This window comes from Ursus maritimus, unplaced genomic scaffold (assembly GCF_017311325.1).
Source record: "Ursus maritimus isolate PB19 unplaced genomic scaffold, ASM1731132v1 scaffold_10, whole genome shotgun sequence".
Classification (NCBI taxonomy): Eukaryota; Metazoa; Chordata; class Mammalia; order Carnivora; family Ursidae; genus Ursus; species Ursus maritimus.
The window spans coordinates 60,314,479-60,342,277 of NW_024423344.1; positions in this window are offsets into that span (position 1 = coordinate 60,314,479).

Here is a 27,799-nt window from a genome sequence, read left to right on the forward strand (position 1 = left end):
TGATTTATTAATAGACACCCACATGAACAGATAACCAAGAACAGATAGGATGGCGGACCTCTCCATGGCACCTAAAAGGAGAGATGACTTTAAAGTCCCAAAGTGTCACCTTAGGTATATGAGCTTTCCTGAAAATATGGTGACGCTCTAAGAAAAGACAGGGTATATTTGAATTGATAGAAATTTGGTCTCTGCCACCAGGAGGAATGGAAATGTATAAGATATTAAAATGAGTTACAGAAAAACACAATTAGAATTAGCTTTTGTACCATTAGAGTGTAGACTGAGAGTTAAAGCTGATGGAACTTTAGGAAACTGAAATTTGCAATAGCTGTGCCAGGTAAATAGCATGTATTGCACTGTATGATAATTTTACCTAATATAGAATGTGAAGACAAAAATTGTACTGAGATGGAATTTTAGTTGCTGAACTAGAATGAAAAATAAAAAATAACTTTAATCTTCCTAGTTTTGCTTAAGTAATGGCTTACTGAAAAAATCTTATGCAAACTCAATTGTGTGAATATAGTTTACCGATAAGTATTTTTATAGAAGTTTTTCCTCATTTCATTTCTGTATGCTAACCCTAAAATGCAAGTTAAATTCAACTTGTCAAAGCCTAAAGCCATATTTTGAGGTAATATGTATTTTTGTCAATTTCAAATTATTCCACTGTTTTATTTTTCTCAAACAGATCTTTTTTCAATTCTTATATTCTGATAAAATTTGGATAGGAACTCTCTACATCTGAACCAAGAGGTTTGATACAAACAGAAATTGTATTTTATATTTTATATATATATATATATATAAAGATTTTATTTATTTATGTGACAGAGAGACAGCCAGTGAGAGAGGGAACACAGCAGGGGAGAAGGAGAGGAAGAAGCAGGCTCCCAGCAGAGAAGCCCAATGTGGGACTCGATCCCGGAATGCAGGGATCATGCCCTGAGCCGAAGGCAGACGCTTAACAACTGTGCTACCCAGGCGCCCCAGAAATTGTATTATATTTAAGTAGATTTTATCCACAGAAAGATCAAATGTAGATATTTGTCAATACCATGTTTTAATAAAGATTTAAAGTAAAAATATTTTATGCTACTATTTTTAACATGGGTGAATTAATCTAGAGATTCAATAGATTATAAATTATTGATAAGCAACCGATAAAAAACATCAGAAGACAATTTCAATTACTTTTTACTCCTTTGTGTAATTGTGAATGGTGAAAATATAACAGAATTCTTTTCCTTTTTTTCAGGATGATTATTTTATTTTACTTTTTTCCCCAACTTTTTATTTAAATCCCAGTTAGTTAACATACGGTGTAATATTTGTTTCAGATGTAGAATTTAGTGATTCAATGCTCAAATACAACAGTCGGTCGTCATCATACCAAGTGCCCTCCTTAATCCCCATCACCTATTTTACCCATCCCCCGCCTACCTCTCTTCTATAACAGGATTCCTTAATGAAAGTTTTTAATACCTTAGTATTATAAGGACTAAGTCTAAGTTATTTTTACTGATTAAACTAGATTTCTTAATTATCTTAAATATGGTTGTGGTAAGGGGTTGGAGTCAATTCATTTATTTTAGGTATACTAAATCTTTACATGCCCTACCTGTTCCTTTTTTCTTCTGAAATTTCAATCAAATTCTGTAGTCAATTACAGTTCTTCACTTAATTCCAAAATTTTTAAAAACTGTATGAGAAATACTCTCTGTGTTAAAAAGTGCTTAAAATTCCTCTATTGATTTAATTATTTTTTTATTTCAGACATTTCACTGAAAATATATATGAATAATACCTATACACTTTAAAAAATTATCCTTTAATATCAACCTAGACAATAACTTAATAGAAGTATACATTTTAAAAGAAGAGTATTATATAATAGTTTTTTTATTAATACAATTTAAATTATTTATGTCTGATTTAAGTACAATAAAAATTTTGTATAGTTGAGATTTACTGATAACTTGACTTAATAGAATCTGTAATAAATATATTATCCAGTTCATTTATTCTCTAACCATTTTTCCTGCTTTTCAAGTCTATTTTATAGAGATTTTTTAATGCATTTCAAGTAAATAACTGAACATTTACCATGAAAAGGCATGTTGTAAGGTTATGCTTCCTTATTTAAAGCAAATATGTTTACTGAGATTTAGGCTTGGTTTTTCTTAAGAAGAAAATAATCTTTGGATTATTAAATACATTATTGACATTAAAAAGCAACTGTATTTTTTTTTCAGTTTCAAAAGTAAGAACATTTGACACCTAAGGATACATTTTATTTTTTTAAGAACAGACATATAACCTAGGGCATAGTGGTGGTAGCCATAGCAACAATAACCTTCAGACCTACTCCAATTTCTAAACCTAGATTATCTCAAACACCTACAATAAAGCCCTATCAGAAGGAAAGCCATGACCATTGTGGGGCATAAAAGCTTTTCAACTCATTTCTACTGTCCTGACAGGATGCCTGGATTCAAGAAAATTGCAAGGCATATGAAAAGGCAAAGAAAGACCCACTCTGAAGTGATGAGGCAATCATCAGAACCATACTTAATTATGACAAGTTATAGTAATTGTGTGACAAAAACTGTAACTATTATTAATATTGTCTTACTATTATTAATATTTTGTTAAATGCTCTATTGGAAAAGGTGGTTCAATATGCAAACTTAAATGGACAATAGAAATTGTTAGAAACAATGAAATGGAAATGCTAAAAATAATATATGGAGTAAAAGAAACAAGAAATGCTACAGATGTGTGCATCTTTATTCTAAACACAGTTGAGGAAAGATTCAGTGAACCTGAAGATAAGTCAATATAAATTATTCAAACAGAAACACAAAGAGAAAAGTGAATGAAAAAATGTAAGAAAAGATTATCCAAAAGTTATGGGATATTATCAATCCATCCAATATAAGTAATTTGAATTTGAGAAGGAGAGAGAGAGAGAATGGGGTGCAAGAGACATCTGAAAAAACAATGGCTACAAATTTCTTAAAATTAATGACATATATCACACAACAAATCTAAAGAGATTAGAGAACCCCAATATAATGAATACACTAACTAGGACATCCATGCATTGAAATATTGTTCAGAAATTTAAAAAAAGGAACATACTAACAAAGGTTGCAATAGCAGGTTAATATATGCATTTTTAAATAATAAAATAATAAATGCATTTTTCTTTTTTTTTAAGATTTTATTTATTTATTTGACAGAGAGAGAGGGGGGTACAAGCAGGGGGAGCAGCAGAGGGAGAGAGAGAAACAGGCTCTCCACTGGGCAGGGAGGCAACTTGGGGCTCGATCCCAGGACCCTGGGATCATGACCTGAGCCAAAGGCAGACGCTTAATCGACTGAGCCACCCAGGCACACCATAAATGCATTTTTTTAAGTGAAAATTTCTAAGATATTTCTAAGTGGTTCTCCTAGACCCAAAGGCTAAAACTATATGCTTCCTTTATGTAACATTCTGGTAAAGGCAAAACTATAGGGACTAAAGAAAGATTAGTTCTTGTCAGGATTTAGGAGAGAAGGGAGATGGTTTTAATATAAAGGTGTATTATGAGACAATTTTGTGGATAATGTTACATTTTGTATGGAACAATTGTTGCGTATAAACAACCATTTGCATTTTTTGAGAACCATAGAACTCTACACCACAGAATGTAAGTTTTACTGAATGGAAAAAATTTTTAAATCTACCAGGATGTTGGTGGGGGGTAAGGAAATGTGGACTATGACAACTGAATCTAACTGCATTACAAATGAATCACATAACCACACTGAAAGGGGTGGGGAAGACAGGAACTGGCTTGGGTAAATATTATAAGTCTAAAGACAGAAAGAATTTTACAAACACACTGTACTTTATGCAAGAGAATGCTCAACAAACAAATAAATAATAAAAATGTCATAAGAATCAAACTGAAAGAGTCAAAAATGTGAATTCATAATTGTACAAAGAAATAATTTAATAAATAAATATACAAAGAAGAGACAACTCTTTTTTTACCGAAGAATTTTGGTCTATAGATGTAAAAGAAAGTAGAGCACCACCATTAGAATAACCCAGGAATAATTGCTACGGGCACTGAGGGATGATAAATTTAGAAGGTGAATGTTTAAACAGAAACAAAGTATTTACATAGTGTCAAAATATCTCCTCAACTGCATTTGATAAGTTCTAAGGGAAAAAATAGAAAGTTCATATTGTGGCAGACACCACCTTAAGCAAATGAGCAAGGTTAGTATCACTTCTAACATATATAGCCATAATGTACCCCCTAATATGAGGTATGTGCTACCAATGAGGTAACACAACTTCCATAAGTATCCTTCTTAATAATGTATAGCTTCAATTTAATAATGAGAAGGTCATCAGAAAAAGCCAAATTGAAGTGCATTCTATGTAACTGGCTGATATATTTCAAAAGCTTCAAAGTATTGTAAGATAAGAGAAGACTGAAGGTTGTCAAAACTGTATTCTGTCTCAGGATCATAAATACAAATTATAGTTATTATCTGGTTTAAAGGAAATGATACTTTGAACTTAAATACTGAGAGCATACTCCAAAAGAAACAGCTCTATTGTGTGCGGTTAAAAAATCTGATTACTGGGGCACCTGGGTGGCTCAGTCAGCTGAGTGTTTGCCTTTGGCTCAGGTCATGATCTTGGGGTCCTGGGATGGAGTCTCATGTCGGGCTCCCTGCTCAGCTGGGAGTCTGCTTCTCCCTCTCCCTCTGCTCCCCTCCCACCACCACTCATGCATGCTCGCTCGCTCTCCCCCTCTCTTTCTTTTAAATAAATTCTTAAAAAAAGAAAGAAATCTGATTACTGATGTATGGCAGACACTCTATATCTTAAGAAAAAGAATAAACAAATGTAACACTTCAAAGGCCCAAACACTTTCTGTTAGATATTTATGAAATAGCAATATAAAATTTTATACTCTGCAAGGAACTCACCTAAATTCAATCAAGAAAAACAGATATGCATATTTTTAAATATCAATTAAAGAAATTCAATGCACACCTAAAATATTTCCTATAAATAAAACTGCAGTTGTAGATGACCTCAGCAATGGATTCTACTAACTATTTAATAAAGAAATAGTACCAGTTCTGCAAAATTCTTCCTGATAATAGATGGGGTAGAACTAATTTCCAAATCTTTCTATTAAAGTAATATTACCTTGATATTACCCTGACAGAGTAACACATCATGTGTAGAAAGATATCATCAAGAAAACCAAACAAAAACTACAGCTAAATATTTCTGGTGATCATAATATGAATTAAAATATTGTTTATAATATCCAGAACCTGGAATAAACCAAATGTCTAACACTTGACAAATGGCTAAAAAGACTGGTTCCTCCATTCAATGGCATAGTACTCAGCAATAAAAAAGAATGAACTCCTGATACATGGATGAATCTCAAAAACATTACGATAAGTAAAATAATTTAGATATGAAAGACTCCAAGTCATTTAATTGGATTTTTATGACATTCTGGGAAAGGCAGCTTCTATGTCAGATTTGAGGGGGCAGAATTAGGAGAGACATGGCTGCAAAGAAGCAGGAGTAGACATTTTAACTTGATGGAAATGGTCTAATTACAGTGATGTATAATTGTAGCAATGGTTGCATGACTATATATATTTTTTAAAACTTTTGAAATTGGGGGCGTCTGGGTGGTTCACTCAGTTAAGCGTCCAGCTCTTGATTTCGGCTGGGATCATGATCTCTGTGTCATGGGACCCAGCCCTGCATTGGGCTCTGTGCTTGGTGTGGAGCCTGCTTGGGATTCTTACTCTCCCTCTCCCTCTGCCCTCCACCCCCGACTCTGCGTGCGTGCACCATGTGCTGTTTCTCAAAAATAAAAAAATAAAATAAAACTTTTTAAGTTGTACAAATTAGTAAATTTTTACATGTTTTATTATATAAAATAGATAATTTTAAAAGAATATGCCTTAAGGAGATTGCTTGATAAAGCCTTTAATTTTATATGTAATTTGACTTGAGAAAACTTGAATCTGGGCATTCTAAGTTACACATAGCATCAAAGATAAGGCAACTAGGTTAGCAGTTTCTCAATTTCCCCAGACCCAATGTATAATAGTCTGACATTCTAATACCTGGTCAGAATAGTTTCTCAGAAAAAGTCGTTGTGGCCTTTTGTATTTTATTCATGGAAAAAGACCTGGTTCTTAGCCAAATAAAAAACACTTAATGTTAAGTCCAAGGAATGAAACAAGGGGTTTTCCAAGAGACCATACCAAAGGTTAGGAAAAGCTGATGCAAGTTTATGGGGGGAGGAGGGTTAGGAGCAGTGACTAAGTGAGTTTGAACATTATACCTACTATATTTTGTATGTATCGTGAATGTAATATAATCTAACCCTTTTGTAATTTTCCTGAAAGCAGATTAGTTAATTTATGCCCACAAGATGCCAAAGCAAAGTCTGTAGTAAACAGATAACAATTTTCACCGTGCTTTGGTATTCTTCCACATTTTATCATTTCAAATATGTTTTTTTTTAACATTTTAATTATATGAAATTTAAAAAAAGACTACTGAAATTTGATTTTCCTATGTAGAAGAACAGTTCAGATTCTTCAAGAAGAAAAAAAGCAACTATAAACTCTGAGCCGAAACTCATTGCGTATTTTGATTTTTGCTTCCAATGCAAGTGGTAATTCCTTCTGCTTTCCCTACATAACATTAGTGTCATTATCCACTGCTTTATCATAATGCTATGTATACCGACCTGTAAATTATCATTCAAACCCTCTAGAACTGCAAAGTGGCTAACCATAGTAAAGTGTAATTTATTGATTACAATTTCCAGTTTTCATATCCTACCGACGAATACAGGATGAATTCTCATCCTACTGATGAATGCAGTCCTTTGCTCCACTGAGATGTCAAATCCTGCAGGATATCGCGTTGAGCTAGAAAGATCTAAGAATGGAGATGATTTGAATGAATATAGCATTGTAATTCTTGCACATTTTTCCTTGCCAATACCGTGTATGAGGATTTAGGGTTAAAAAAATTTTTAAAAAACTTTGTCAATTTTAATAAGGACAAGACTAAATGTACTGTTAATATCACACTGACATAATGAAAAATCCTCAATCTAAGATATGAACACTGAGAAATCTAAAAGTCATATATGGTTTCCTTTAATTGTGCATTTAAGGCTATAAAGATGTAAGAAATATATAATCTTCATAAATCAAATAAACCACATGCTACTGAAAAAAATTATGCTGATAATATTACTTGTGCAAATGACTTAGATGGTTAAAGAGAAAAATGAAAATAAGATCATTGTACTGTTCAATATGCAGAAGTTAAGTACAGTAAAAATGTAATAGTGCAAGGCATGGAACCTTCCATTTTACTCTCATAATAATAATAAAAATAAAGTTGGTTTTCAGAAACCATTTTTTTTGCTGATGAGTTTAGAGAGGCAATTATTTAGATACCACAGCCCACAGCACAATGAAGTGGCTCACAGTTTTTCAAATAAACAAACAAAAAGCACCTTGCGAGTCCTATAGTAAGATTATCAGATATTTGTGACAGTCCTGAGGAAAAAATTTTGGTTATATACAAGCCTCTTGACCTTATTTATGAATAAGAAAATGAACAGCTGTATCTGTCCTGTTTCTCTCCCTCTCTCCTCTCTCTTCACCACCCTATTCTTACCACCCTCATTATCACAAGATGGTTGCAACAGTGTTAGGCATCATGCCGTCACAATGCAATGTCTAAAAGCTGAAAGAGGGTATTTTGTCAGTGTTCTTTAAAATGTCAAATGTTATTCATGGAATATTTTGAAAGGCTGTCTTATCCTAGATTCTAGAAGCTATTGAATGTCAAGTGTTTTGCTTTCAGAATATGAGCTAAAATTAAGTATTCATACATTTCAAAGAGCTAAGATATCCACAAAACCAGAATAAAAACAACAAAATATCAGTCATCATTGAAAGGTTTGTTTTTAAACCATTGGTAGTGTTTCAGAAAGTGAATTAAAAAATATTTAGAAGATTTATTTATGTATATATTTCAGAGAGAGAGCACAATTAGGGGAGGAGCAAAGGGAAATGGAGAGAATCTCAAGCAGACTCCCAGCTGAGCACAGAGCCAAGGTGGGGCTCAATCCCAGGACCCTGAGATCATGACCTGAGCAGAAATCAAGAACAGGAGGCTTAACTGACTGAGCCACTCATGCACCTCTAAAATATGTTTTATATAATTTTAAGTATAAGCAAGAAGAGAAATGTTTATAGACTAGTTTTCCTCAAAGGGAAACTTTTTACATAAATACAGGATCCATTAAATGTTCCTGAAAAATAATTCCTTGCTCAGTGATGCTTAAGAAATATAATTCATAATCACTTATGTAGAACTCTTGGTAGCCCTGCTATAAAGAACTTTCTACGTTTTCAGCCCACAGAAATTGTGTGTGTGTGTGCACAAAACTGTTAACAAAATGTTGCTTCAAATCATGAAAGGATTATTTTCTGCTCTACTGAAGGATAACATTTCTACAAGTCATTGAATCCAAATATGAAATTGTCTTATGATGATGATTTACTAAATACTGCATGCATTTCACTTTCATTATGTATTCGGTAGGCTGGAATTGAAAGAGATTACAGAAGACAATCATAACTGGATTAAAGATATGAATGTATATTTATAAATACCTTATTAAAATCAGATTCAAAATTTAGATTAAAAATTTAATACTCAAGTTGTTAGTGAGCCAAACCATGTAGCTAAGGACTTTCTTATCTTGCCAATATTCTTTTAAAAATGAATGTATAAAAGCATCCATTCGTAATCTTTACTGGAATCATATTTCTTTTTTATGATTTTATTTCTTTATTAGAGAGAACATACGCACGAGAGTGAGGGAGAGAGAGCAAGAGAGCAGGGGCAGGGGGAGAGGGAGAAGAAGACTCCCCACTGTGCAGGGAGCCTGAAGCGGGGCTCCATCCCAGGACCCTGGGATCATGACCTAAGCCAAAGGAAGACGCTTAATCAACTGAGCCACCCAGATGCCCCTGGAACCATAATTCAATGAGTGTTTCAATGTCTTTCATTAAAAAAAAAATAGGAATATTGAAATTCAGAATTTTCTCTCCTTGAATCAAATTAAGTACCCTATATTTTTTCTCAAACATTAATAATATTAAGAAGAAGAAATGGAAACCCTAGAAGTGAGAAACAGAATTTCTGAAATTAAAAATTTACTGGGTGGACTCAGACAAATGAGCAGGGCAGAAGAGTAAGTGAATTTGTTGGTAGAAAAACAGAAATAATCCAACATGAAGAACAAAAAGAAACAATATTTCAAATAATAATTCCTGGAGCCTCAAGGACATGTTAAATGGCATCACAAGGTCAAAAGTGCATGGAACTAGAATGACAGAAAGAGAGGATATGACAGGGGGAAAAAATACTTAAAAGATGTCATGGCTGAAAGTTTCCCAAATTCTTAGGATTTGTTGATAAATGTTAAAAAAACAAAACAAAACATGCAAATAAACCTAAAGGCCACACCCACGCCCCCTACAGTCACCGTATTTAAAGTCAGATATAAAAAGCAAATTGTGATAGCAGCAAAAGGAAAATGACATATAACATACAATGAAACAACAATCCAATTAATCAATCAAAAATGATGAAGACAAGAAGAGTGGACATTTTTAAACTGATGAAGAAAAAAAAAGATGTCAGCCCCAAATTCTAATTTCAGTGATAATATAAATCATGACTGAAGGCAAAATAAAGACATTTTAGATAGAAAGAGAACAAAAAGAATGTTGCCAGAAGAACTGAACTAAAACAAAGCTAAAGAAAATTGTTCCAGCTGAAAGGGAAATGATACCAGATGGCTTCCTAAGTTCCCATAACAGAACAAAGAACATGAGAAACGGTAAATATATGTGTAAGTCCAAAAACTTTTCTTTTTTGACACATTCTTCTTATTTTTTAAAAAAACATATAATTGACTAAGACTAAAATTATAACACAGTCTTGGAGCTTTATTGTGTAAGCTTGTACTGTAATCATTATAAGGTAAAGACAGATTATAGTTTTACCAATTTTAAGTTTGTAATATAAGCTGAATCAGAGCGCAGAATAAACGGAAAACTCTCCAAATAATTGCATGGAGTTTGCAATAAAAGTGTTCAAAAGTGAAATTGTATTTAAAGTATACCTCTATAAATCACATAAAATTGGGCTTTGTTATTTATACATTCTAAAAATCTGTCTTTGATTATTATATGTATGTAATAATGCATACATATATATGTGTAATTACTGATATGACTGGGTTACTATTTTAGCATGTTTTCAAATTTTCTCCTCTGTTTTTTCTTTGTTGTTTCTCTGACCTCCCTTTGCAGTCTGTTTTTCACTATTTGAATGTTTTCTTAAATAGATCTCTAATTTGCATGTGTATTTTTGTAGTGGTTACTCTGAGGTTTATAACATATCCTCAGGAGATCTCACATCCAAAGATATTCTGTACACCAAAATATAGTAAAATAAATCAAGTTATTTAGTTTTGTTTCACATGCATAATCATACACAAAATGTGAGGGAGAAATGCATATCCCATGACAGTTATTAAAATTACCTTTTTTTCTCATCAACATTCTGTATCCCATCAAATTTCTTTTATACTTCTCCTTTTATTTTTTTTAAAGATTTTATTTATTTACTTGACAGGGAATGAGAGAGCACAGCAGGGGGAGTGTTAGCGGGAGAGGGAGAAGCAGACTCCCTGCTGAGCAGGGAGCCTAATGTGAGGCTGCATCCCAGGACCCTGGGATCATGACCTGAGCCAAAGGCAGACGCTTAACTGACTGAGCCACCCAGGCACCCAGTACTTCTCCTTTCATATACAAAACCAAAAAGTGCCTTCAAATTTTTTTTCTTTCCCCTAAACTGCTTTTTACCTGTTATCTATTCCCTCCACTTCTGATTGTACCTCATAAAACTCTCAAACAATTTTGCACTTAAAGAATTGGATTATAGTCTATGAAGAAAAAGTGGAAAAGGGAATCACAAATAAAAACAATCCTACATTAACTATTTTTGCATTCAGTTCTAATAAACATTTGTATAAACATAGTACGGAATTATTTGATGTAACTAGTCTTCAGTTTTTACCACCCATTCTTTTCATTCATATTTCCCATCACCCACTTTTAAGCTCTTTATCTAATTTTAATCAGTGTAGTAGGATAACATGATGCTAATGTCACCAGCTCTAGACTGAAAGTGTCTGAATTCAAATGCAATCTTCATCATTTACCAAGCGTGTAGCCTTGGGAAACCTACTGAACCACTATGTCTTTGTTTCTTAATCTATAAAATGAGGATAAGAATAGTAACTTACTCTTAACAGCTGTCATAGGCACCACATTAATGCATGTAAAGTTCTTAGAACTGTTATTAACATTTACTATTCAGTAAACGATAGGTATTTCATTTAATTAGAATCCATCTTTAAGGATATTTTTGTCAATACTGCTTCAGGGGACGTCTATTTTATAAGCCTTTTCATGAATAAAAATATATTTTAGTTACTTTTACAATTGAATAAGCAAAATAAGTTGAGGAATCACAAAACTGGTTCTCCAAACTGTAAAATAATCCCTCAAAATTCCATTTTTACTAGAATTTGGTCTGGCAGCACAGTCTCGGATTAACCTGAATTTTATCTTTCTGCATGGAATTTTATGTACCTGATATTTTTTTGTGGTTATCATCCAGTTGTACTTTTAGAGTATGTCTATTTTATTGGCCTTTTGATTATTATTGTTGCTTGCACTGTAGCGATCTGATACATAGTTTACAAACAATTTTCATACGAGAAAGATTCAATCCAAGCACATTGTGAATTTGATTTTTTTTTCAGTTCGCCCTCAAAATACAAATTTTTCTATATGTTGGGTCCTGTTTTCTGTTCTTGTACATCATTTTCTTTCTCATCATGTTTGTCCCTTTGCACTTTGCTTCTGTATTCTGGGAATACTATTCAAGTTTGCCTTCCATATTACTGATTTGATTTTTCTGCGCAATCAGTTCTCTTCTGCCCAAAGACTAGTATTCTCAGTTCTAGTGTTTCCAATAACGACTACTATGCCTCAGTTCACCTGCAAACCTTCCCCGTCCCTTCCTCATTTTGCTTTCTTAGCTTATTATCTCTTTACGGAGACAAAATTCTTTTATAGTGACCTGAATTATGACAGTCTCCTGAAATTTGATCCTGCATCCAAATGATTCTACTTTATAAGTATCTGCTTCTTCTGATTCTCCACATTAATATACTTTTCCCTTTTATGCATTACATTTTTTCTGTTTTTGCATTATATCTTTCTAATTAACTTTCTTCTAACATCATTACTAATTCTGTGAAATGGTGATATATGTCCAAGTGTTTATACCACAGTTCATTTTGAATTATATAGTATATAATGCAAGACAGTAATGTAAGGCCAGGATTACAAAAATTGACAAATATGTGCAAGGTAGAAGATGCATGTGGGAAAGGAAAACTACTAAACTCTTTGTATCATAAAATTCATGTTGCATGTGACTTGGACATTTAAATCAATGAAGTAGGAGCAACTCAGATCCATGTTTGGTCTATTACTTAAATCACATTCTCACCTTGACAGATTTGAATATCTCCTAGTTTGCTGCTTATTATATACCTATATCAACTACAGTTCCATTGACTTATGTCTTTTTTCTATCCTTACTCCATGGGTCATTTTTATTCTATATAAGAGGAACATGTAGAAAATATTGATACATAGCTTCTACTGCTGCTTGTTATAACTCTGCACCTGTTATAACTCTTATAGGCCACCAAATGTCCTTTCCTCAAAATATTCCTATAATCACACACTGCAACTTTTACTACTATACATTTCCCTAATACAGTGTTTTAATCAGTTTTGCATTAACTGAGTAAGTGAAGTTATTTTCTTTTGTTACAAAAATATTTTTGTTATCAAATAGTCTGGTATCATTTGAGGTGGTAAAGAAAGTAGTCTCTGCATCACAAAGTAATGAAGGAGGCCAAGTTTTCTACATAGAAGGTAGACTGGATATCAGAGTCAGTGGACAGATGGTAGAAGAGTCATGAAGTACCATCTTATCTATTTAGTATAGTCTCTCTTTCATAGAGTAAAGCCTATGTATAGCAAAAGCAAAAGCCTAGGTTGGTTTTATCTCAATCCCATTCCATCTGCTTTTTAATTAGTATCAATCTATCCCAGATTTTGGTATTAATTGCTTATGATTTTTAGCTTCCAATGCTATTGAGAGTGTTTGTTTTTTCTATATTTGCATAGACTTTTAAAAATGATGAGTCAGTACTAGATGACTTAAATTCTGTTTTAAACATGAGCAAGAGGCCTCTAGAATTTAAAGTTTGGATAATGCAACGAAGTGGTACAAATTATTGATTAAAAATCCATGTCGAAGTCAAGGTGACTTCATCTTTCATTCTTCCAAATAATAGCTTAAGTGCCTACCATCTGCCAGGCATGTTGTCATTTTTAATGATGGACCGAGAATCATAAATGTTTTCAGTTTCATGACGTTTAATATTTAGTGAGGAAGCTGACAACATATAATCACACACAGATGAATTTAACTCTGATAAGTACAACAAAAGAGGGTGGTACATGGTAGCATATTATAAGTGGTAGCATATTGTAGTTTGCCATCTCAGGGTAGAGACAATAAATTAATATCCAAAGTTTAAACAGGACCAAATTATCACATGGAAGAGATAAAATTACAAGTATTGATGGGCAAAGATCTTGAAGTGCAATGGACCATGGTGTGCTGCTAGGTGGAGAGTAAAGTGGATTAATACTTGGCAAGGAGAAATATCTGTTAGAAATGCTTTAGGAGTCTCTCTGGCTATGTTAAATGCTTTATTCTTTATTTTAAGGGAAAATAGATGGCATGACATGGCATAAGAAGAGATAATTAAATTTAGTTATTGATATGATTACATTGTTTAGAACTCTTCTTTCCAATAACAGCAGCTATGTTGGCCAAGAAAATTGCAGTAGCAATTTACACCTGTTCAATAGCCATATGTGGCTGTTGGCTACCACACTGGACAGTGCATACATACATTTTCATCACTGCAGAAAGTTATACTGGATTGTGCTGTTGTACAGAATGAAAAGGAACAGTTAACTCAGCAGCAAGGAATTTGTTGTTCAAGTAAGAAATAATAGGAGTTGGTAAGGGTATCAGTTTACTAGAGTTGCTATAACAAAGTATCACTGACTGTGAGGCTTAAATAACAAAAATTTAGTCTTTCATAATTTTGGAGGCTAGAAGTCTGAAATCAAAGTGTCCACAGGGCCATGCTCTTTCAGAAGGCTCTAGGGGAGAATCTGTTTCATGCTTTTTTCTTAGTTTTCAGCATTGCCAGCAATCCTTGGCATTCTTTGGATTATGGATCCATCACTCCAATCTCTGCCTTTGTCATCACAGGGCCTCCTGTCTAGGTGACTTTGGGTCTTTGTGAAATTCAGAGTTTACCAATGCAATATCCGATATGTAGATATATAGCACACTCTCTGGCATGCAAATTTTTAGAAAACATACCCTAAAAGTGTGTAGGGTAGACCTACTATGGAGGTCTTTCAAGTCTGATTTGATGTCCATCTATCTCTTGCCTTACAAATCTACATCTTCTACCCACCTGGAAACAGGAATGTTAATTGCTAGGGCCATTTCAGGTTTGGGAAACAATAAACTTTTGTCTACAAAATGCAATCCATCTTCCACTTTTTTTTTTTTAAATCAAACAGTTAAACTGGAATAACCTATGTCTCATCTGGACATCACTTTTCGCGTGCATCCCTCAACAAATTTTGAAAATTTAATGTGGAGACCCAATCTGCATTCAGTTAAGAAATGGAAAACCACTTATAGCATATGAGCCCTAATATATAGTGCAATGAGACAGATATGTTCTAGGAGGTATTTGGGGTACCCTGCCTACCAATTAATAATCTTCCCAAGACATATTTATATATCTGAATAATCCAAAACAAAGCAAATAAAACAAAAGAAATAAACCTCTGTATACTCTCAATATTCCCAAATAATCTGGAGTGATCTGAAGCCAAATAATATTCTATTTCTTATAAAGACTTATGGTAATCAGTCCCTATTATGCATTTGCTCAACTCTTATTTAACAAATATTTATTAAGCAACCATCATGTGTTATGCACTGGTTTATTCAGTGCATTCCTCATGGGCATGTTGATCACAGGGACTTTCTTTTTTGTTTAACTCTCAATGACTTTCATGGAAGTGTCTTTTATCTTACTGCAATGTGCAATTTACTTGTTTATTTCTGGGTAACATGCACTGTATGCTTCTGCAAAATTTGTCTATGTGCCTTCTCAATTACATTCATATCATATTTAATCCTCACAACACACCCATTTGATAAAGAATATTTTAATCATATTTAGAAATGGGCACACGTATGTCCAAAAAGGCAACTGACTTTCTAAATACTGGTAAGAAGTAAAGCAGAGGTTAGATACACTACAGATTAATTTTATGCTCTTCATTCTTAAGTGCTCATGTAATATCTTAATGTTTTTGACCTGCTTGAATTCTGACTCTATCTTGGATATATACATTCTCATTTTTGTGACAGTAACTCCCCCATTAATGTTAGTATCCGATCCTTGCTTTAACATTCACGGCCAATCTGTCTGTGTTTGCTTCTTTATTTTCAGACTGTGCAAAGACTGTTCCCTTACTCCTCGTGTGTCTTATTTTCTTTAATGCTCATTTCCATGGCCATTCTGCCATTATCCTCTACAATTCTAATAAAAGCAGTTGAAGGCATGATGTACATTCAGGTCTTCTGGATCATTTGTGACATTTGCCACAACAAAATGGGAAATGTCTCATCCTAATAAAGAATATAATTTATCAAGGAAGACAACTGTTAACCAAAAATAATGAAACAAATATGGCAAGATTTAAAAAGACACATATGTGAAAGAAATTTTGAGAAGATACGTCATCATACTTTGTCATAATTACTTCTACTCTTTTTACCACATAATTTAGAACTTAATACTGCGTAGACTTATTTTCCTTTGTTTCACTGTTGTTACTTTTGTCTCTCTAAGAGGTTACAAATAATATGAGACCTTTAACTTAACTATATACTTAAGATAGTGTTAAATATCTATGAAACATTCAATAAATATTTGTTGATTGATTATCACAATTAAGTGATAATGAAATAATATAGTTTATTATTTGGAATCAATTTCACAACAGAAGAAGGTCATCAATAAATATTAAGTAAACATTCGGAAACCAAATGAATGTTTTAAATGGGATCCATATTCTTAGATTTGAATTTCACATAGTAATGAAAACATTTCATGTTTTGTTAACTTACAACTATCAAATTTATAAAACAAATGATATAAGATGCACATGTTTAACAAAAACTTTGGAAGCCATCAGTGTAGAAATTAAAATGCCTGCTTTTTAAAAGCATTTAGAACTTTAGAATGATAATTTTCATTTGTAACAATGTGAAACTTTCGTGAAAGTATAAGCCAAAAAGCAGCTGCTCTAATCAGAATCATAAAAATGCCATGGAATTTATAAAAGAGGGGATTTATCGACAATATGTGTCATAGTCTGTTTGAACACAGCTGCAGTTGGGATTTTCAAGCTGACCCCCATCTGGATACAACTATGATGCCTTCTGAAAGATTCTCAACCGAGCCCAAATGACCAACAGAGTAGGTCGAAACAGGACAGATGGTGAGGTAAGTGAACAAGATGATAATTTTCCATTATGAAGAAAAAATCTTACTCCCTTGATTTCCTGAAATTATTCTATCACTTGAAATTAATCCCAATAATAAAGAACTTGCTTGAGGTTTTGAAGAAAAGGTTGTTCTTTTTTGTATTTAGAGAGACTGTTTTAAGGCAGTTTTCCTGACTTGAGAATCTGATTTTAGAAACATACAGAATCATTAAGAAAATTCCCCTAGAAGTCCATTGTTTAGTCTCTGGTTGCAAACAGAATTTGGTTTTAAAATAATCGCAGACTAGACACATATCTTATTATCTTCTATGATAGTTTCCAATATAAAAAGCACAAAATTTAAAAATTACTACATAGTTTCCAATATAAAAAGCACAAAATTAAAAAATTACTACATAATTATATATATTACTGCATAATTACTACATAAGTATATATATAATTATATATATATGACATAACATAAGAGAATTTTCTACAAACAACAGGAGATGAAAACCTATTTCAGGTTTTTTGTTGATTATACAGTGTAGGATTATTTTTGTTGGTGGGAACTAGAACCTACCTATAAAATTACTGGAGTTTTTATATATTATCAGCATAATTCAAAATACTGGAACTATTCAATTTAAAACACTTTACTTGAATCTCATTTTATAGATTATCCTATATAATTTATACTTTGAAAATTTTCAGAAATACTAAAATAAATGTCTTAAAGATGAAATTTTCTTTCCTATTTTTACACATTGTAAACCTGTTTATTTATGATGTAGTTTTATAGTCATTCACTGAATTTATACACTTTAATACTTTTATAACATTTCAAGTCATCTGCATTGAAACAACGTACTTATATGAATTTGGAATAAGCTATAACTATTGATTTACTGTTTTTATTTTTTTAATATCACTAGAACATACAAGGGTATGTATGTGTTGTTTCCACAATATTATTATTTCTCAAATAGTAACTGTTTTAGTACTTGCAACATATTTTCTGTTTTCAATAGTTGAAACATTTACCTTTTGAGAAAGCAAAGAGCTTTGGAGAAAAATGTCATCAGCTCATTCACAGGTTAAACCCAGAAATTAAATGTTTGCTAGAGCACGGAATTTGAGACCTTTTAGCTGCTCTTCTATCAGATTATTTAGATTACACTCTTGGCATTGCTGAGCTTCTATTTCATTATTAATGCAGTTGGAACAATCTCTGTTGTTTTAAAAACTTGAAATAGTGGATTTATGTAATCTACAAAGTACTTTGGAAATTGCTATTATTTTTGTTTGTATTATGATGTGATTGCAAATTAATGAGAGGCATGTTTTTAGATAGCTTAAATAAACCTGAAACTGAAGACAAGGTGAAAAGGAAAATTCTGAAACATACTGATCAACAAAGGACTTGTGGCCTAAAGGCTGTCATAATCATCAAAGGTAAAGTAAAGGTTTAATATAACATGAAATTAGATAAATGAAAGAAAGGCAGAGACACAGACCATCTAAAGAAAGTTGAAAGAATACAAAATACAGCAATGAGGCCTGTGTTAATTATTAAACCTGGCATTTTATTATCTGGCTGTTAATGCAAAATAAAATATACATTTTTTTATTCTCTTACCAAAGAAAATATATAGATTAATTACTATAGAAAACTCAGGTGAAAATGTATTATGCACACATTGTATAGAAAAAAAAAATCACTTAAATATAGGTTAAAGAGTCATATATGTAACTATCATGTTAAAAATCAGTATAAAACAAATTATACTGACTTATTTTTCTTGGTATTTTTAACATATCACTTGAACCCCATGTTGTGTGAATTATTCCATTAATTTATCCCTAAAATTATTTTTATTAGCATTTTCTCAGATAAGTGAAAGAAAACACACTGAGTATTTTCCACATACTCAGTGCCTTTGTATCTGCAACAGGGCAACGATTTTCCATTTTCTAGATACAATGCGTACCCAGATCTGAGGCACTGAAAATCCCTTTAGAACATATATTCTGCTCACCATACACAGACTACCTTAATTTTCCACTAAGACTTTTTACTGATACTTAAACTCACTACCAAGTGCAAAAGCAAAATTAAACTACTTCCAGTCCCCTAAACACAATAATACTTACATTGCATCTGGCTCTTTCACAGCACATGCTCCATATCTACCTGGAGGTTTCTTCCTTGCCTTACCTTACCTTGTTAATGCCTACTTCTTCCAAGATGAACTTTTTTTTTTTTTTTGGAAATTTTCTATCACCTCCCAAATCTTAGTTTCAAGCACTCATGTGCCACCTTAGAACTGAGAGCATTCTCTTCTATAATTCCTGTGCCTATAACCTGCAGCTTAGGGGGGAAGAAAGCCATATCCATTGTATATACTCTTGATCTCCAGAGTTCAGTTTAGAACTTGATAAATAGAAAGTACTTTAAAGCATTTGCTAAAAATGTATATGGTTTCTGATAAAATACATTAAGTGGATATTTACTCAAATTGAATGTGGGCAAGCGTTTTGATTAAATAGAATTAAGATATAAGTGGGATGGAAGAAGTGGTCATTTGATAAGCAAACAAATGCATGCTAAATGTTTTTGTTATCACTATTTATAGATTCCATCTGATTTTTTTTGTTGTTGTTTTTATTTTATTTTATTTTTTTTTAAAGATTTTATTTATTTATTTGACAGAGGTAGAAACAGCCAGAGAGAGAGGGAACACAAGCAGGGGGAGTGGGAGAAGAAGAAGCAGGCTCATAGTGGAGGAGCCTGATGTGGGGCTCGATCCCAGAACGCCGGGATCACGCCCTGAGCCGAAGGCAGATGCCTAACCGCTGTGCCACCCAGGCGCCCCCTGTTGTTGTTTTTAGATCTATGTGTGTGTGTGTGTGTGTGTGTGTGTGTGTGTGTGTTTACTCAGCACACAAAAATCTTTTGTTACACTTTAGAGTGATAATGTATTTTGAGTAACTATCTCATATTTTTATTTCTTGGAAGTACCATTTTGGAACATTATTATAGAGCTGTATTTACATTATCTACAAGGTACATGTGAAATTTCTCTGATTAATCCCTAATAGCAGAAAGGAAAGATAAAAATGAAAAAATAACATAAGGGGATTATTATCTTTTCAAATGAGCAAAATTGAGGCACCTGGGTGGCTCACTCAGTTAAGTGTCCAACTCTTGGTTTGGGTTCCAGTCCTGATCTCATGAGTCATGAAAGAGAGCCCCCAGGGGGAGTTCACTTGGAGATTCTCTCCCTCTGCCCCTCCCCCCACTCATGTGCACTCACTCTCTTTCTCTCTCTCTCTAAAATAAATAAATTTTATCACAAATTTTTTAAATAATATTCTGCATGAATACTAAGGATGTTTCTCTTAACACATGAAGTCTCAGAGAATATAACCCAATATATTTACTATTTAGATCATCAGAAATTATTGTCTAGATCCCCTCTTAAAAAGTTTCTCAGTTTGTTAACTGAGTTTCTCAGTTTCTCCCATTCCCCACCCAAAAATAAATTAATCAAATCAATGATCAGGAGAATAAATGTCTTACCTGAGACTAGAAGTGCTTTTTATTTTAATTTTCATTAGTTCTATATTTGCAAGTTCTTTGTTTAGGTATATAAACCTTCAAATATATTACTTGTATGTGTATATGCTTCTCACTATTATCTAACTAATATATTATCATCTATATGCTTCTCACTATTCTCACTATTATCTATATGCTTCTCACTATTCTCACTATTATCTAACAAATATATTATCATCATTATGTTGTGGGCAACATTATATCTGAACATCGTGTTAAGATTTGTTAAAATACAAAAGAAGAAAATATAATAGTAAATTTTTCTAATAATTGGGTGGATGGCCAATGAGTACTTAATTTAACAATACAGAAAAATTGAATTACTAAATGTGTATTAGGATATTAGGAAGTTCAGGGACACCTGGGTGGCTCAGTTGGTTAAGCACCTGCCTTCAAGCTCAGGTCATTATCACAGGATCCTGGGATTGAGCCCCAAATTGGGCTCCCTGCTCACGGGGTGACTGCTTCTCCCTCTGCCTCTCCCCTCCTCATGTGCGTTCTTTCTCTCTCAAATAAATAAAATCTTTTTTTAAAAAGGATATTGCAGTTCATATAAGTAGCTTCCAAATTGATCTAGTTTATAGAAGTACAGTTAGAAAATGTATTATTATAGTTTAAAACATAGTAAATAACCATGTTTGCATCGTAGTCTACAAAACTTCCCAATATATTATCGTAATTGTCACTTTACATTGAAGAAATACAGAGTCATATTAAATAACTTTCCCAATTTCAAATAGAAATTAGTAGCAGAGTAAACATTAGAATAGTATGCTTTCTGAGTTTAAATTACATGTTCTTTCTATTATACAGTGCTACCTAAAATGTGTGCTATATGTAATTTCAGGTTTGGAGTGGTTTGCAGAATGAGAAAAGGTTAAATTTCTGGCAATTGTGAGATAAAATACTTTACTGGTTCATTTATTAGTAGGAAGTTATTCTAGCCAGAAGTTATGATAAACATTCAAATTTTCTTCAATGTAGAATATATATGAGTAGCTAATTTTTTTTTGTTAATTTCTTATTTGATGTATTTTACCAAAAGAAAAAATGTGCTAAATACAAATATCATGGAATTGGCACTTGGTAATGGGTATAAGAAGAATTATGTTTTTTTTATCTATCAAAACTTCAAAAGAAATAAGCTTCAGAAAGGGAACACATTTTCCTGTGAGTTACTGAAACTTGACTTTTAATTTGATGAACCATGGCAGAAAACACTTTGATGTAAAAATATAATCACCTAACCCTTAGGGAACTAGCCAATTGTACCTTCCTTTTCAGAACTGTTCCAATATATTAAACATATTTAAGTAATCTCAAGTTTATATAAATTTCATTCCAATGAAAAAAATAATAATGGACTCTGCTTAAATGTAGAATGTAGAAAGAATATAGCTATTTTCACTAAACAAACTTGGTGAATAGCAAACTGAAAAATCACTTACCTTGATTTTTTAGTTATAAGTTTCTATATTTTCATCCATTCCATCCATCAACTCTTATTTATTGAAGGTCTGTTTCTCATCAGGTGCTATGGTACCTATTGGGGATACAAAAATGTTTAGGACACAACTCCTTTTCCTCTAGAAACTGAAAGTAAATGAGCAAAGAGGCAGAGGAATGGCTTTAAAACTGGATGGCCTGAAGGTGCAGGGTTCATGGTGTTTAAATTTTCAACCCAGAAGTCATATTCCTCATTCTTTGTCTAATTCCTTGACCCCTCTCTTTTATGGCACTTATTTTAATAACATAATATTATTTACTTTTTTGTTTATTTCCTCTGCCTCACTGAGTAGAATATAAGCTACAGAAATGGAGGGATCTTTGTCTATGATTTTCACTTTTTATAACAAGTTGCTAGAACAGTGATGACTTAATGAATGAAATTATACAATTTTACATCATTTGTCAATCTTTGTATGGAAGACACATCCCCTTTCTTCCCTTAAATGTGGCTTTAATTACTGGTGTTTTGCATAATCTTTCTTGAATGGGACTCACCTATATTGTGCCATTTAAAATTTGGGATTTTAATTTTATTTAAAGCAGAGAAATGAGAATGAAAAGAGAGTCTACAGTAATATATCTATGTGGAAAATACATCTCAATAGGGTTCCTGAAAAATCCAAATTGTGGAATTATTATTATTTTAGATGTTTCTTTGGGAAATAGACCTTCACCTTAGGATGTATCACTCCCAACACATGTTAACACATCAACCACAGAAGAATATAGCTTATATAAAGTCAAAGAACCCCACATAAAATGAAAACCGAATAATAAATGAATTAAATATTTCCTATTTTCCCCAGGCTTTGGGAACATTCTGCCATTTTCACAATGATATAATGCAACATTTTCCCACACTTATTGTTTTTCCAGAGCATTGAGGTCAGATTTTTAGAGGAAGAAAAATTATCTTTACATTTGTAATGCATTCATAATATATAAAACTAATCATATTTTAGCTCATTAGATAAATGTTTTTGTCCTTTTTTCTATAATCCTCCTGCTTTTAAAATGTTATACTAAGTATACAACTAACAACTACAACTAACTTCTTTTTATACACCTGAGGGATAATATCTATTATATTTGAAATTAGAAAAAGTAAGTATAACTACATTAGATTTGACTAAACATACACTCCAGGGTTAAAAGTATGTGGTCATAGCTAGACAGAACACCTTTACATCTCCCTTACTACAGTACATATAGATCTTCTCTATTGTAGGAGACATACATTTATTTTTGTAAAGAATTCATACAATCAAAACCCATCTCTGAATTCAGCCAAACTGAAAGAGAACAAGGTATCAAAATGGAAACCTTTAGGATGACTTTCAAAAAACTAAATTGTTATTTGATATTCTGTAGTCATTGTACCAAAAGGTGAATTTTTAGAAAAAAGGTCAATGACATCATTTGGATTTTACTCTTTGGATGATTTCCAAGTTAGGGATCAGCATATTCTCTATTATGTCTTCATTTTGTGGAATGACAAAAATGTTCTTAATTTCAGTGTTAGGATCTTTTTTTTTTTTTTTTTTTTTTTGAGTAAATGATTCTTTTTTTGGAGTTTGGTAGATAGGCTGAATAATGGCTCCCAAAGATTATCTAGATTCTAATTCCTAAGGCCAGTACATATTACCTGATATAGCAGAGGGAATTTTGAAGATGTGATTAAGAATCTTTAGATGAGGAGATTACCCTGCATTATCCCAGTGGATCCTAAATGTAATCACATGTGTCCTTATAAAAGAGAGACAGAGGGAAATTTGACCACAGAAGAGGAGAAAGGGAAATGAACACAGATGCAAAGAAACAGAGATTTGATGACGCTACATTTCTAGCTTTAAGGATGTCCAAGACAGGGATCATGAGCAATGACTGCAGTTCTAGAAGCTGGAATTGACAAAGAAACTGATTCTTTCTTAGAGCCTCCAAAAGGAGTGCAGGCCTACCAAAACTGGACTAGTAAAACCCATTCAGACTTCTGACCTCCATAACTATAAGACAATAATACATTTATGTTATTTTAAACCATTAAGTTTGTGGTAATTTGTTATAGCAACAATAGGAAATTAATGAGCATGGTAAATCATGTAACTATCCATGCTAGCTTTTTTGCCTTTGTCTTTAAAAAGCTAGGATCAAATTGTTATCACAATTTTAATCAGCACAGTTGGTTGGTCTTAGTGGCATTCATTTTACTCATGGACATTATTGTCAGTTCTACCTCATTTTCCCTTCATCGTCTATGACTTCTGATTTTCAACACTATCCAGTAATATTTTGTTGTAGTGTGTGCATTATGTAAGGTCAGCCAAAGGCATCCAACAATTTCATTTGCTTTCTTTGATTTTCTTTCTTATCATTTTCATCTTAAGGATCTGGAACTTTGTAATGGATTTCCTAAAATATGATGGTTCTTAGTGACCTTTGAAGTATCACACCAAGGGGATTTTTATCTCCCAGTGGCCCAAGGAACTGCCTGGTTGTAAGTTAAAGACTTAAGAAGATACTTTAAATCTTATATACTCTAGAGTGCTATTAATGACACTGAAGCAGTAGTGCACTAAATATACTGTTATATATTCAGCACAACACAGCAGGTTTCATGATCTATATATTTTACCCTTCCTGCAAAATAGTATTGTGCAGAAAGAATATCAAAACAAATACCCATTGATCATGTACTTTGTGTATACTATTGTATTGTTAAGAGAAAGTATTTTATGTTTCTGAAGCATGGCTTCAGCAGATGCTTCTAAAGCATGGCTATGAGCTTCTGCTTATGTAAAGGAAATCAGACATCACTCATAAATTTTAACAATTTTAACAAACCTCTACTCTAAATGTCGAAAATATGTATGAGATTCCCATATCTATCTGGAGTTTGATTTTTTTAAATAGTTGAAACTTAAAAACTAAATAAATATGGACATTCTGCCATATTACTTCTATCACTCTTGTTTGGATTTTTCATTGTTAGGCCTTTAATACATACATGGAGTCCACCTTTATATAGAGTAAAGAAATCCAATGATGACAATTTTTCTAAATAAATGCTATATTAGTGAATTTAAACAAAAATTGAAATAGGCAATTAAATTTATCTTGAAATTATTTAAAAAACATGTTTTTGGTTTGGATTGGCCTATCAACATTTCCATTATTGTGTTCCTTGCATGTCCCTAGTTATTGGAATCTTTATTCTTAGTCTTCCGAAGATTTCTAGAAAAGCAGCCAATTTTTCAAACCAATTTCTTGAGTCACAACAAAAGCATGCTAATTCATACCACTGTAAAAACTATCACTTAGTATAAATAACTGTTTAAAAAACTGAAGTTTTCTTTTTCTTCATTATTTTAAGTAAAAAGCAAAAATAATATGAATAATTCTAACAGGAAAATGTTATTAAATTATTTTCAATGTTTTAGTCCACTATTATCCATTTGACAGATTGTCTTTTTTTTTAAAGATTTATTTATGTATTTGAGAAAGGGGGGAGGGGGAGAGTCAGAGGGAGAGGGAGAGAATCCTCAAGCAGACTTCCTGCTGAGTGCAGAGCCTGAGGTGGGACTCGATCCCAGGACCCTGAGGTCATGATCTGAGCTGAAACCAAGAGTCAGATGCTTAACCAACTGAGACACTTAGGTGTCCCTGATAAATTGTCTTTTAAGAATACTAACTGGCAATGTGTTTTCTGTACATATGTAATTTACTTTTTGTCTTGTGGTGAGACATGGCAATAGAGAAATTAAGTAACTGAAATGAAGAGTAATGCAGGTTGAAATAAAGAATATCTTCATGATGGGTTGGAAAATTAAGTAAACCTGTGGAACAAGAGGAACTTTGGAAACTCCTTTTATACGGCAGAGACTGGATGTTTATTCTTCAAAGACAAAATCCTAAGTATGTAATCCTCAAGTTGTAAGGATTTCTGCCTACTTTTTTTCTGTTGTATCTTTAGCACCTGGACTGCAATGGGTACATAAAAGATGTTCAATAAATATGGTAACTACATAAATATGTAGTTTTATGGATGAACAGCTGGATTGATGGTTGAATGGAAGGACAATTCTTTTAAACTCTGTAATTTTATTGATTTCTATATAATTTATATGTATCTATATAATTTCTACTCACAAACTCTAAAGGGATGAGAGTTGGGGCACTCAGCAGGATGGCTGAAAAGAGTGGTGACATAAGTCTAAGGTCTTGGTGAAAGTGAATGTGCTTGACTTTTTGATCAGCAAAGAAAAGATTATTAATATAAAAAGATACATTGACAATTGGAAAAAGAAAATAAGAGGAACTATACAGGGGAAATCACTTGTTCTTTTTAAAAAATTTCATAGCACACACTAACTGTGGTAAAACTAGGTTCTATTAAAAAATATTTTCTATTATCTCTTACTAACCTTGATAAAACTCAGATATTCTGTCTGAGAAGAATTATAATCTTAGAGTCTGAGCTGTGTTTTTTTCCTCTAGATGAAGAGATGAATAAAACTATATGAAAATATGTTATACATATGCATATAAAATATGCAAGCATATATATAAGTAGTCATTCAGTATATAGCCAGGCCATAAAACTAGTAAGATATATGAATTATTTAACACCATGTAATTAGCATTTCAGAGCACATACAATTTCCTTGGGAGGATCTTTCAAAGATTAAATATAATTTCTTTCCTCAAAAAATGACAACCTAATCATTAGTTCGTACCAAGATGGTGTTACATTATCTATTTTAAATAGCAATTATTCATCAGAACAGAGTTTAAGAGAAAACTAGATTTCACTGAGTTTGAAATCTAGGAACACAGCATACAGCTTTGAAAATAAATGTGTAACTTAGAGAAAAAGAGAGCCATAAAGTCTCAATCAACTAAAATTTAACTAGCCAATTGTTTTTTCATCCTTTTTGATAAGAACATATAAAGTATCTGTTTATTGATTTTTTAAATACATAAAACAGCTAAGGTACAAAAGCATTAGTCAGCATTCATTTCAGTTTTCTTATTCCTTATCTATCTGGGTTTGCCTTTCCCACAGTTCTGTTTTTTTTATTAACACTAAGTTCAATTCTCTGATCAAGATTTTATTTACTTGAGAGAGAGAGAGAACACAAGCAGGGGGAGCAGCAGGCAGAGGCAGGCTTTCTGCTGAGCAGGGAGTCCGATGAGGGACTCGATCCCAGGACCCTGTGATCATGACCTGAGCTGTAGGCAGACGCCTAACTGTCTGAGCCACCCAGGTGCCCCCTAATTCTCTGATCAAGATTTTAACTTTAAATCAGCATCAGCCAATTGTATGAACAATTCAACAAAGTATATTCACACAAACAAGCAGACAGATAGGACAACAAGAAACATGAATGAAGATTCACATTATAGGCAGATGATGGGTACTACTAGTTTTTTTTTTTTAAAAAGATTTTATTTATTTATTTGACAGAGAGAAAGACAGCCAGTGAGAGAGGGAACACAAGCAGGAGGAGTGGGAGAGGAAGAAGCAGGCTCCCAGCAGAGGAGCCTGATGCAGGGCTGGATCCCAGGGATCCAGGATCACGCCCTGAGCCGAAGGCAGACGCTTAACGACTGAGCCACCCAGGTGTCCCATGGGTTCTACTAGTTTTAATCACTGTTCTAAGAATTGTTTCACTTGAACAACCACTACAAGCTTTATATGGGATACAATAAAATCATTACTAATTTTACCATATTTATAAATTAAAAAATAAAACATTTAAAATTTA